This window comes from Bos grunniens, chromosome X (assembly GCF_055505025.1).
Source record: "Bos grunniens cultivar Pamir isolate PY7600 chromosome X, Bosgru_T2T1.0, whole genome shotgun sequence".
NCBI lineage: Eukaryota > Metazoa > Chordata > Mammalia > Artiodactyla > Bovidae > Bos > Bos grunniens.
In genome coordinates, this window is record NC_141194.1 from 112,047,813 (window position 1) to 112,061,700 (window position 13,888).

General features: G+C 49.5%; 1 pseudogene across 1 annotated transcript; it reads right to left on the reverse strand.

Moving 5' to 3' along the window:
- Window positions 1-11,584: 11,584 nt before the first annotated feature.
- On the reverse strand, window positions 11,585-12,906 carry LOC147341185 (melanoma-associated antigen 10-like; annotated as a pseudogene). The gene has a single exon (XR_015159477.1). The product of XR_015159477.1 is annotated as a melanoma-associated antigen 10-like (transcript).
- Between the last annotated feature and the right edge of the window lie 982 nt (window positions 12,907-13,888).

Consider the following 13,888-nt stretch of genomic DNA (forward strand, 5'->3'; position numbering starts at 1 on the left):
GGGCGGAGGTCCCCCCGATAGGTCAGACCCATGGAGGGAACTGAGCCCAGGTGTGTGGCTGGAACAGGCAAGTCTGTGTAGGGTCACCAAGCTGACACCGTCAGTTCAGGTCCCCCAAGGGATTTTTGGCAAAGGATTTCTAGAGACTCTGATGTGCTGTAAAGTTGCATTCATTGCCTGCAGAGGCAAGGCTGCGTGCTGGTATGTGCAGCACTAGCCAGGTAGGCTGGGCAGGCTCTGGTCCTCCACAGAGGCAGTGTGGGAGGAAGCAGACACTCCGTTCTGCCATCTCAAACCTGGATTTGTTCCCAGCACCACCACTGCTGGAGTGTGAGTCTCAGCAAATCACTCCCTCTCTGAGTCTCCCTTTCTTTATCTGAAGGATGAGCACAGTGTGAAATGTCCCCATTAGGAGTAATCCTATTTGTCGGTGCATCTGATAGGAGAGAGGAGGTCACAAGATGAAAGCACATGAAAGCAATCTATAAACCAGAAAGCACCTACTACGAATAGCGGTTGAAGAGGCATCTCTTTTCCCAAGAGAACTTTCCCCAGAATGAGTGGCAATGCAGGCTTGTGCCTTGAAACCTGCAGCTGGGAGACAGGCAGACAGTGAAGAGCCTCCAACTCGGAAAGGAGGAGAACATGGCCACCATCAGCCCCCAGTCCCAAAGGTCCTATAGGATGTGGCCTGGGTTGGGACTTGAGGGCCATTGGTGGATTTTGAGTAAAGATGTATATAGTGGCCCCTGGGGTCAGAAGGCAGTGTGAGCTGAGTCAAACTGACAGGCTTTGTGAACTAGGGGCTGTACCATGACCAGGAATCCATAAAGCTGGAAGCCTCTTCCCTGAACTGTGCGGGAGTCAACATCTGCCTGCTGCCTCAGGTCCATGATCTTCTGTTCACCATTTCATCACCCAGAACACTTCAGCAGCCAAGTGTTTTCAGCAACTTGATCTAAACCCTTTTGGTAGTCCCACCAAAAATAGATGATACCAAGAAGCTATTTATAGTATCCTGAATTTTCTCTACGTATCCCACTTGGTATTAACAGTCTCATGGTTCACTGCAGCCATGTCAGTATGTTTGCCAGCCCCTGCCTGCATATTGATGATCTCTGTGTCCCTATTAATGATTTCTAAATCTCTAAACTCTCGTGGCCCCCAAGGCTTTTGGACAAAACATTAGGCACACATGACCCCAGCCCCAATAAGAGCCAACACTTTCAGAGGACTGACAGAGACCCAGGGATATTGGATGCATTACCTTCTTCCAGCCTTCGGCCTGCAGGAATGCCCTTCCTGGGACAGGCAGGACTGAGGGCCAGCCCCAGGTCAACCTGGATGACTACACACCCCACCATCTGCCAAACTGCCTCAGGATGTGGAATATTTTGGTACCAACCATGGTCTTCTGTGGTAGAAATGGGAGGAACCTAGAGCTAAAAAGGGAGAAGGCAATGGCACCCCACTCCAGTACTCTTGCCTGGAGAGTCCCATGGATGGAGGAGCCTGGAAGGCTGCAGTCCATGGGGTCGCTGAGGGTCAGACACAACTGAGCGACTTCACTTTCACTTTCCACTTTCGTGCATTGGAGAAGGAATGGCAACCCACTCTAGTGTTCTTGCCTGGAGAATCCCAGGGATGGGGAGCCTGGTGGGCTGCCGTCTATGGGGTCGCACAGAGTCGGACACGACTGAAGTGACTTAGCAGAGCTAAAAAGAGGAGGGACCCTTGGCAAGCACGTGTATTCACTAGGTTGTAATTCCAGAAACCTATACACCATCTTGTTTCAGGACATCCGGAGCCTGGTGCGGTCTCCCACTACAGCCTCACAAAACCTGGATCCAGCCACACAATTCTCGGGTGTTAACGTGATTCAGGAGTCTCTGGTTTTGAGATACAGGCGATGACACCAGAAGCTCAGCAGCATTAAGCCCACCTCGTTGACTTGTTTTCATTGCACACTTCTCAAGCGCTGATAGGAAATGCAGGTAGAGGAGATGGCGTAAATGGCATTGTGCTGCAGTTGGTGCTGCTTGCCCTGCTGGGCGGCTCCCTCTGTCTCGGAGAAACCTGTGAGTTAACTTTGGACAGGATGGAAAGTTGCCTTCAGGGAGTGGCACCCGGCCCTCACTTGCAACATGCTTAGTAGCTAATCATATTCTTAGGATTGACCTGGACCCAAAATTGCAAAAGCCATGTTTTCCCTGAGCAAAACTGTGGTTTTCTGTCAGCCCATGATCTGGAAGCTGTCTCTTGCTCGCCCACCCTGGCTTCTGTGCCCTGGTCACCCTCCAGGTACCCCGGTTACCAGTGAGGGTATATGGTCATCAGCCTCACAGCGCAGGGCTGAGCAGCCCAGATCAGTGTCCTTGCCTGGGTTTGTCCTTGGCATTGTGGTGTCGTGGCTCAGAGGCCAGGGTTTAAGATCTTGAGCCAGTGATGACTGTTTTCCAGCCTAAGGTTTCACATCTGTATGCTGGGTGTAGTAACAGTGCACAGTTGCTGGGACAGCAGGGAGGGTTCCATAAGTTGAAAGGCTGGGATAAACTTGGTGCACAAAGATGTTATGGGGAAGGGAACCAGGAAAATTATGCCAGGGTCTTTCATCTGCTTTTGGGACTTATCGTTGGTTGACAAGGGCAGAAAAAAGTGCTCCATGCCACCTTGTCTCCAGCCTGCAGTCGTGTCCCTCTGGGGTTCAGGGGACTGTTTTTAAGAAGCTTCCTGTTGGCATAGCAACATTGCTGGGAGAAATATCAATAAACTCAGATATACAGATGACATCGCCCTTATGGCAGAAAGAGAAGAGGAACTTAGGAGCCTCCTGATGAAAGTGAAAGAGGAGAGTGAAAAAGCTGGCTTAAAACTCAACATTCAAAAAACTAAGAGCATGGCATCCAGTCCCATCACCTCACGGCAAATAAATGGTGAAACAATAGAAACAGTGAGAGACTTTTGGGGGGCTCCTAAAATCACTGCAGATGGTGACTGCAGCCATGAAATGAAAAGACACATGCTCCTTGGAAGAAAAGTTGTGAACAACCTAGACAGCATATTAAAAAGCAGAGGCACTACTTTGCCAACAAAGGTCCGTCTAGTCAAAGCTATGGTTTTTCCAGTAGTCATGTATGGATGTGAGAGTCGGGTCATAGAGAAAGTTGAGCACTGAAGAATTGATGCTTTTGAACTGTGGTGTTTGAAAAGACTCTTGAGAATCCCCTGGACTGCAAGGAGATCCAAGCAGTCCATCCTAAAGGAAATCGCTTCTGAATATTCATTGGAAGGACTGATGCTGAAGCTGAAACTCCAATACTTTGGCCACCTGATGCAAAGAACTGACTCATTTGAAAAGACCCTGATGCTGGGAAGGATTGAAGGCATGAGGAGAAGGGGATGACAGAGGATAAGATGGTTGCATGGCATCACCGACTCAATGGACATGAGTTTGAGTAAACTCTGGGAGTTGGTGGCGGACAGGGAGGCCTGGCATGCTGCAGTCCATGGGTTTGCAAAGAGTCAGATATGACTGAGCTGAACTGATTGAGAACCAACGGCAGCCACCAGTTCCTATTTTCACTGCAAATTGAAGCAGAAATGCAGTGGCTTACATCACAGAACAGGTGTTTCAGATTAAACATTAGGTGAAATTTCTTTTTTCAGATGTATTTGATAAACTCTGGAATGGATTGTCATAGGAAATTTTGAAGCTTCTTTTCTGGAAACTTTAAGAAAGAGGATAGATATTCATCTGCCTGAGACAGTGGAAGCATAATTCCATCTGGAGATGCTCTGATGCACTGGCTTCAGGTGGGAATGGAAGGGAAGAGCGATCACCTTTCTACTGAAGTCTCCTGGCCAAGCATTTCATTCCACTTTTCAGAGCATTTCAGCATTGCTGATTTTATCTGATTTCAAAAGTTATACATGTTCATTACCTAAAATTCAGAGAATGCAGAAACATATGAAAAAGTAAAACTCAAACAAAATCCTATAATTCAGAGGTAACCAAAAATATTTTTCTGGCCTATATATTCTCCAGACTTTTTTTTTTTTTTGTACATTTCACATAGAATTTTCCAAAAAAAAAAAAAAAAAGTATCGCACTGCACACTTTTGTAGTCTAGCTTTTGTACTTATTATAATGTGGGGTTCTTTCTATATCACTAAATATGGCTTCATATAATTTTTGGTAGCCAAAGACAATTCCATGATATCCATGTAGCATAACTTATTTAACCAGGTTTATACTGAGGAGGTTTAGGTTGTTCTCCCTGGAAATCCCTGTACATATGTTTTTGTGGAGTTGTCCAGTTATTTCCTAATAATAAATTCCTGGAAGTGAAATTGCTGTATAAGGGTATGGCTGTTTAGATTTTTCCTACCTATTGCCAGATTCCCCTCCAGAAAGGTCAGATCAATGTGCATCACCATCAGTAATGCTTGAGTGAGTCTGTTTTCCCTTTTCCTACACGACATTAACTACTGTCCATGTTCACAGGCTGTTCTCAATGTTTTAACATACATTTCTTTGAGTTCTAGAAACATTGAGGTTCTCAAGGTTTTTAGTCATTTCTATTTCTTTTGTTAGTTGCCTTTTGTCTCCTTTATGCATTTTTCTATTGGGGACACAGATAGATAGATGGATGGGGTGGGTGGATGGATGGATGGATCAATTGTTATTGTCTGACTCTTTGCAACCCAGTGAACTGTAGCCCACCAAGCTCCTCTGTCCATGGAATTCCCCAGGAAAGAATATTGGAGTGGGTTGCCATTCCCTTTACAGAGGATCTTCCCCACTCAGATCAAACCCAGGTCCCCTGCATTACAGGCAGATTCCTTACTGTCTGACAGACAACAAGCATGAGTGAGCAGGAGGATGCAGGAGAGTGCTCCAAAAGAGTCATGAGGTCTTCCCCAGTTCCCAGACCTGAGTCAATTGTCAGACACAGAATCCATTGACCAAAGGGAAGGAGGGATCCTCATGAGTTAAGATTCTGCAACACCCTGGCAGATGTATGCAGCCATCATTCCCCAAATCTGTCCCACAAAGAGACCCACATCGTTCACCTTGGTGACTGGACACGGGAGAGAGAGGAAAGACGCAAACATTGTAAGGACGTCTAGAAGCAGGATGCTGTGGGAAGTGATAGTCAGGCCTTCACTCCGTCAGTGTCCGCAGTGGAGGGGGAGCATGTGTGCACCAGGAACATATGGAGGTCTGGCCTAGATCTGACCCAGAGAGCTCCTGCCTGCCACCTCCAGATGTGCGATTAGAACAGACGTGCTTGATGATGGGCACAAGCCCTGAATGCACACAAGCCCATTAGTATAGACGCTATCAGAGCGGGGAGACCAAGTGCACTCCCTGCACCTTGACTGTGACAGTAAATACAAACCAAGATTCCCTCTGGTTTGGGAGATGTGAAACATTAATGACACCCTTAACACCAAAAGGATGCAGGGAGGTGGTCCCCACCGAACCTCCTCAGCAGTCTGGATCCTACTCAAACCTCTAGGCTCCTAAGGAGGACACTGGACCACCACCCACTCGATAGCAACTGCTTTGCCAGGTTTGTTATCTTTGCTGGAACACATGGCCACCTCCTCGGCATACAGCATGTGGACATTGGTCCTCATGAGCTAGGTTCTGTCAGACCCACAAAGGGAGGTGACTGCAACAGTAATCCACCGCAAAACAGAAGTGGCTTCTCTGAGGAGATCAGACCTAAGCAAGGCCATAGATTACAAAAAGGTGAGCTAAACCCCAATATGACCTGCAAATGTGTCACAAGCACCTCTGCTGCCGTTTATTCCTGGAGATTAATGGACCAGAAAGTTCTTTCCTGACCAGCTGCTGGGGGTGTAGAAATGCTGAGCATAGATGAGAGGTGGGTTGGCTGAACTGAAACTGCAGGTGGAAATGGACTCCTGCTGCAGTACCACCTCCACCACATGTGGCCATAGAGACAGTGTCGAGCAGAAATGCGCTCCCAGTGGATGCAACTTCTGATGGTGCCTCTAGGGATCCACTATATATGGATAAAGGAAATGGCCCGAGCCAAGAATAGACATGGGCTTAAAGACGATGGAAAATGGATTAGCCAGCCAGTCAGGTACTAGAATGAGAAATTTTGGTAGATTGCCACAAGTAGGTTTGGAGAAGGGGTACATCAATGAACCTATAGGAAGGGACACCAAAAAAGGAAGATATCTGCATTGCCTCTTGCTACTCACAAAGGCATGCAGCACACAAGAGGCAAGAAACATCACTGAAGACCCAGTGCCTGAAGAACTGAGAGCGCCCAGCCTCTGTCAGTGGTCCCTCAGGGCTGCACAGTGCTCTCATGCGAGGAGGAGCCGTGGGGCCAAGGATGATGCTGCATCTGGGCTCAGCAGCACAGGCGCCACCAGCAGGCCGGATGAGCTACGGCACCTACCAGGTGTTTGCCCCACCATGACAGAGAGTGATGCCGATCCCTCAGTGGCACCCTCCCTTCAGATCATTGAGCCACTAATCTCACTTCCATCCTTGAAGGAGGAGAGGTTCATCTTTACTGAAATCGATAGGTACACATTGTAGATGTGGGTTTCTCTTTCCTGCTTGCAGCACCTTGTCTGGCACCACTATTTGAGGGCTCACAGAAAGCAGAACTGACTGACACAGGGTATTTCACAAAACCATCCAAGACCAAGAGACCCTCTAACAGCACACCAGGGGCTCAGAGGGCAAGTGGCCATGGGATCCAAAGTCGCTATCTCAGCCCCCACCATCCAGAAGCTGCTGGTCTTCTGGAACAGTGGATTGGCCTCTACAAAGCACACGTGGGGTGCACACTGGGATATGAGAGCCCGTGGTACTGGGGTGTCACCCTCCAGGGACTGGACATGCTCCACATCTGCCATCCTTAGTTCCCCATGAGGTAAGATACATGGTCCTTGAACCAGAGGGTAGAGTGACCCCGCTGATCACCACTTCCACTGACCCATGACCCCACTTACAACCACTCCCAGAGATCTATGACTCCCCGTATGACCACTCCCAGTGACTCATGACCCCACCTGCCACCACTCCCAGTGACCCACAAGGGAAGTTGTGCTTCCAGTTCTTAAGAGTAAGTTCTGTAGTTCCACAGCACAGATGTCCGCAGTAGCCACATCTAGCTATTTACATTTGACTTCACATTATGTTACTGGAGTGGGCAGCCATGCCCTTCTCCAGGGGATCTTCCCGATCCAGGGATTGAACTCATGTCTTCCGCATTGCAGGCAGATTGTTTGCTAGCTGAGCCACAGCCTGCAATGTGGGAGTACTGGGTTCGATCCCTGGGTCAGGGGGATCCCCTGGAGAGAGAAATGGCAACCCACTCCAGTATTCTTGTGTGGATAATCCCTTGGATGGAGGAGCCTGGTGGGCTACAGTCCACGGGGTTGCAAAGAGTCGGACACGACTGGGAAACTTCACTTCACATTATGTTAAGGTAGAAGGCCGGGCCCTGGGACACACTAAGCACATTTGAGCTCACAATACCCAGCCTCATGTGGCTACTGGTTACCCTATTGCCGGTGGTGACACATGACAGGCTGTTCCCAAAGCAAGAAGGTTCCCCCAGGAGACATGATAACAGTTCTACTGACCCATGAGCTGTGGTTCCCATCTGGGCACATTGGGCTCCTCCTGCTAGGGGACCAGCACACACAGAGAATGGTTCCCATCCTGGCAGGCAGAGCTGACCTTGATCCTAAGGAGTGTGAGGGTTATTCTGGCACAGGCGGAACAGCGAGGAAACATCTCTAACAGCCAGGTGATGTGTCTTGGTTCCTGCTCCACTTCAGTGGTGAATTGACAAGTCCAAGAGCAAGGGTCAGAGAAGCTTCAGAACCCTGAGGGACAAAGTCTGTATTACCTCACCAGGGAAGCCACTGGAAATGGCCAAGGTCTCGGCTGAGAGTACAGGGGATTTAGAACGGATCTCAGGCAAGAGAGTGACCATCAGTTGTGGTGCAGCAGCTGCTGCATCTGTGAGGGCCCAGCATTTGTCCAGTCTTTCTCTCTGAGCTTCTTTAGGAGAGGAAACCAGCAAGAATCCTCAAGGAGCTGTCCTCAGATGAGGTGATCTCTCCAGATGAAGGGAGTGTATGTCAAAGTTGGGAGGGGTGGATTATAGTGGATGCTGTGGTGCCACCCAGATCTCCTCTTTTTCACTAGCCCACTCATTTGCTCAGGGCCACAGGTCTTGGTGGAGGAGGACTCAGAGCAAAAGTCTTCTCTGGAATGGGCCTCCACTGAAGGAGCTGCCTCCCTGGGGGAAGCTCATTGTGAGAGACTACTCATGGGATCAATGTGGGGAGCACACAGTTGCCTGACCCCCTTACCTTGATTAGGTTGATCTCTGCAGTGTCTTCCCTTTTCATGTCTGCCTTCTGAAAATTACTATGATCATCATGCTCTGAAATGGCACCAGAAGTGAACACCCGAATGAAAGGCAAGTTAGACACAGAGACTTAGCCTTTGGAGGTTGAAGTCATGGGCATGGGGGATCCCTGTGCCCTGTCTGAAGTTCAAGGAGTATGACTTCCAAGTATTTGTGTTGGACTCAATCACAAAGCTATATATATCTCAAGGCTTCTGTGCCTTGATGGCTATTTTGGCAAGTCAGATCATCTTCTTGTCCCAGTGAATATACGGAACAGAATTAGTAAGAATTTCCCACTGGGATGACCCAGAGGGATGGTATGGGGAGGGAGGTGGGAGGGGGGTTAAGGATGGGGAACACGTGTACACCTGTGGCGGATTCATGCTGATGTATGGCAAAACCAATATAATATTGTAAAGTAAAACATAAATAAATAAATAAAATCATATAGAATTTACAGCTAAAAAAAAAAAAGAAAGTATTTATGCATCACACAGGAAGGCAGAGGAGTATGGATGGATGGGCTCCAAGTTAGACAATTTCAACTGGCCTCCTGTTTGCATTTCATGGGGCACAAAGAAGTGGGCTTCAGGCTGGATACTTACAAATGTTAGTATTCCCTGTGCCAAGAGATAGTATGGCTACAGTTGAGGTACTTACAATCAGCCTCCTCTTTGCTCTCAGAAATGAATAAAACAATATAGACAGCGTAAATAGCCAGTGTTTGTCTCTTATAAATACCTAAATGTAACAGTCATGGCAAGGACAAAGAGGGGCAAAAGTTTGTTTGAGTAAAGGATAAAAGTATCTCCACTCCTCCATGTTTTGTACCAAGGGAGACATCAGACATGTGAAGGAAGGCTCCTTGTGGCTCAAAAGTCAAGGGATAATGCCAGACCATAATGAGTCTTGCTCCTCATGGAAACCTTCACTTCGAGGTCCGTCTTGGCTGAGGGGTGTATGTACAAACGCAGGGGAGTGTCCCAGGGAGGTCAGGTGTAGAGAAAGAAACCAGATGATAGGCCTGAAGGAAGACAAAAATCCAGGACTGCCTCATATAAATGGTTTTACCGCCTCTTGACTGTGCTCCTGCTCACCAGGTGTGACATCCACACTCTTTCTCTCCAGGATCGCATCTCTGCCTTGCTTCTGTCTCAACTAAGCCATTTCTTTATGTGCTCTCCCACTTGTCGTGCTATGTTTCTAATAATAAACTTTGTGCCTGCATTTACAGTTTCTGCCTCTGTGATAAATGCATTTTTCACTGGAGGCAATGATCCATGAAACAGTAGCATTCAGCCTCTAGCCCTTGCTAGTCTCCAGGCTAGGATTCCGGGCTCTCATCCAGGCTACCCAGGTTCAATTCCTGGGCAGGGAATTAAGATGTCACTTCACTCAACCACTCACTGCTGCCTCACGAGATCAGTGCCACTGGGAGGAGCCCAGGTCCTCACCTTGGCCCTGCATGGACAGCGCCTGGACAGAGCTTCCATCAGTCAGTCAGGAAGGAGCCTTTCCAGCTTCTTGGGACCTCAGCCCCATGGATGTGGCACCACCTTCCTCCAGAATATCTTTCCACCCCAGATATCAGCACAAATGGGATGCTTTTTTCCCAAACAACGTGCTATTGTTACTTATATAGAAAGTGTTTTTCTTTGTATTTAAATTGGTGAGTTGATCAGGTATTTATTCCCAAACTGTTGGAGGTTTACCTAGGATCCCATGTTCCCTGCAGGCAGCTTCCAGGAAGCAGAGGGAGGAGAGATGTGGGCAAGGACCTGGAGTCTCTTGCCTGCCCTGCAGTGTGCTCGGTGCTCAACAGACAGCAGCTGGTAGGTGTAGCCTGCGATGAAGACGATTCCCTTCATGTGTTGAGGAGTTTTTGAGAAAGCCAAATGTGACTTGAACCTCCAACTGTTTCTAGTCACTACTCTGTGTTGCCACTTTCAAATGCAAGATCTGATTTAGTTTCCAAGGCTCTTGTGAATGTCAGGGAGGGGTCCCCCCAGCTCCCTCCAGTGCTCTTTCTGCCCTTCCCTCTGCAGTGATGCTGCCCACAGTCTCAGCGAGCTGAGGATGTGCCCCTGCCTCCTGATGCCAGACACAGTCTCCCCCAGAGGCCCAGCTGCCACCACACGATGGGACTTGTCTCAGCACCTGCAAGGTGCCCGTAGGCTCCCCGACAGCCATGAGCTTCATGAGGGCAGGTATCAGGCAAGCGACAGTGAGAGAACAAGGGCAGTGGGAGTTTTATTCATAAAATCTAGCTAGGATACATACAGTGTCACACTTTTCACCTCCAAGGAGAATGCTGAGGTGTGTGAATTCAAGTTCAGTGCAGATTTTGCCACTGTGGTTTCCATAACCCCTCCTCATCTATGGCTTTAGGGCCTGACCACCTGGATAAGCTCATCCATTAGGTTAAGTGCACAGCCACCAGTTTCAAAGAAGACACTCCATTAAAAGCCTACCAAAAGTTTGGGGGTGCTTAGCAAGACGTCTTCAACTATATTCTCCAAGACTGAGTAGATTGTGCAGCAAACCAAAGTCCACTCACCACTCCCCATTTTGCAAATTTTTGGTGTACCTAGATCAAGCAGCATAAACAGGTGTCTAACTGTTCCTGACCATAGTGTGACTTCCCTTCCTGCCCCAGGAAATTTATCTAGGACAGAAGAGGATCTTCTAGTGTGTATGTCCCATTTCAGATTTTCTTCTCACCCATAAGACACTGTGTATAACTCTGGCTGCTGCCGCCATCCACCCTCATCACAATCACCTCCCACAGAATGAACCCAGCTTCCCAAAGCCCCAAACCACCCTGGCCCAGGCACCGACACTCAAGTGATCCTCCTGGACCCTGCCCCTGGTTGCCCTGTTCTGTGGAACTAGGGGATGTCTGTCCACCGTCCTCATGTGACTGCAGCTCTTAGATCATCGCTCTAGGTGTTGGGGTGTCCTGCTTCTAGTGTCCCCACTGCGAACACAGGGCCTTCCACAGAGCACAGGCTCCATGAAGGTCTGTGGAATAAATGAGCCGGAGTGGGACACTTATCAAGTCAAATCAGGCTTTTTTGTACTTTCTTAAATAATTACTTGAAAAACTCCAATTGAACAGAGATAGATTAGCTGTATAAAATGACAGACAAGAAGTACAGAGGAACTCACCTCAAATACATTTTATTTCCTAATTCTTACTAAGTAGTATCATATTTCCAAAATAGTTATATTCCAAGTCCATGTAATCTTGTTCTGGATCACAAAATAAAATAAAGAGTTCACAATCACTTTTACAAAACAGCAAAACTCATGTTCTTGAACTGTGAGCACAAACACACTGTGACCAACGCTACTGACATAGTTGGACACTGAAGCTCGTTAGGCCTTCTATTACAAGGAATAACATTTGAAAAATTTCTAAAGGAAACAGAAGTGGATCTCCATGTCATTGTAGCGAACAGGGACCAAAGATGCTACACACCAGTTCCCCCAACTCTCCCAGCCGTCACGACTGAGCAGGCTGAATGCTCCCTCTTCAAACACAGAGGGAAGGATCAGCTTCCCTTCCTATCCCCAGGACAAGCTGCTGGATGTGGGCCTGAAAGGAGCCTGGCTGCTGCTCTGGCTCAGGGCCCCTCTTCCTCCTCCCTCACACCTATGCACACCGGGGTGGGAAGAACCTGGGACCCCTTCCTTTGACCTTGCGCAGATAGTCCTTGACTTTCTGCTTGCTGGTCTCTGCATAGGCCCGGGGACCCCACAGGAACTCGTAATGAGCAGGGTGGCTGTAAGGCACCTGCCGGTACTGCAGGTACCCCGCCCGCACCCACACTTGGGTCAGCAGCTCCTTGGGCTCCCCATAGATGCAGTGCTCTATCCCAGAAAATACCCCCATCTTGCTGAGTGTTCCCCAGACCTTCTTCTCACTGATCCGGTCCCCTGCTAGGAGAATCAGACTCAGGACCGTCACCAGGAGGCCAGCCTTTCGTATGCTCTGCTCATCCCTCTGCATCTCATTGAGGGTGAGGCCCAGGACGGGGACCATGACATAGATGTGCTCTCTGTGGTCCACCTCTTTCATATCCAGGCCAAAGGCCAGCTGCATGTACTGTGTGGCTTTACGGAAGACCACTGGGAAGTGGGCCTGGTTATCCCTGAGGACCGTATTCAGCATTTCAGCCTGGAAAATCGGCTCCTGGGTGCCATACTTGAGGATCAGGAACTCCAGTAGTTCACATGTCATCCTATTCAGAGCCTGCATAAGCAAGATCTCCGCATCTCCGGCGGCAGAGGAAGATGAGACTGGAGGGAAGGAGGCCAGAGGGGTTGAGGCATCCTCCGCCTCAGCCCCCAGGAGCTGCGCCTCCACTGGGCCCTCGGCCTGGATTTGGCCCTGAAGGTCTTCCTCAGAAGTGCAGAGCTCATTTGTCGGGATCACAGGCATGATGACTGGGATCTTGTGCCCAGTGGGGGTGTGGCAGGGGGCAAATGGAGACCACTGACCTGGGAAAGAGAGAGAGTGTAAATGGTCACAGTTTTGAAATGCTCCACAGGTGGCTCTGACTGAGTCCACTTACTGGTCTTCCTTGAGGGCTGCTCTTGGGCGTTACAGGGGCGCTCCTCCTTGGTGGTCAGTCCCCTGTCAAGTGAGGAAGAGAAATTCCGGCTCAGGCTGCAGCCAGTACAGCCTGAGCTTCTGGGGCTGACAAGGTGGGGGAATTAGCGCCTTTTGAGGTCCCCTCTGTTCTGGGATGGGGAACCTCTGTGCACATTCAGGACACCCACCTCAGCTTGACTCCTGGTACTCCTGTGACCTCAGAACACAGACCTCAGACCTCAGTCTTCTCCTCCTGGTTCCTGGAGCCCCTGTGAGACAAATGGAGGGGGCACCTCGGGGGTAGACTGTGGCACAGACCTAGGCCTTCTGTGCTGGTGGGAGGGGTTGACTCTGTGAGGTCCCCCAGATCTTGGGTGGCTAGTCCCTTTGGGGCTCACGTGTAGTGCTCACTTTTCCACTGGAATGGCCTGGACCTTCCCTCTTTGGGGGCCTGCAGGGAAACTCAGAACAAGAGCCACATCTGGACAAAGTTCCAGGGGGCCTGATATGTGGCCACACCTGCCTAGGGCCTCCCACAGTTCCTAGGCTGGGGAGATGCTGGGTCACCGCTCTTCACGTCCTACTTGGCCTCCCAGCACTGAACAGAAGGGTGGGCGTCTGTTGAGTCCTCCCTCGGTATTCGGGGAGTCTAGCCTCTGCAGACCTGAAGCCTCAGCCCTCCACCAGAACACCTCACCTTAAGGCCCCTAAGAAAGAGGTGAATAAGCTGCTCACCCTACTCTGGAGCCTCCAAGACCGTCCCCTGCGCCACCCTCCCCACCCCGGGCATGAACAAGGATCCCTCCCTGCCTTAGGGTCTAACAGCCTCAGTCCTTCCCCGCATGGAGCCTAGACTCCAGGCAGGACCCGC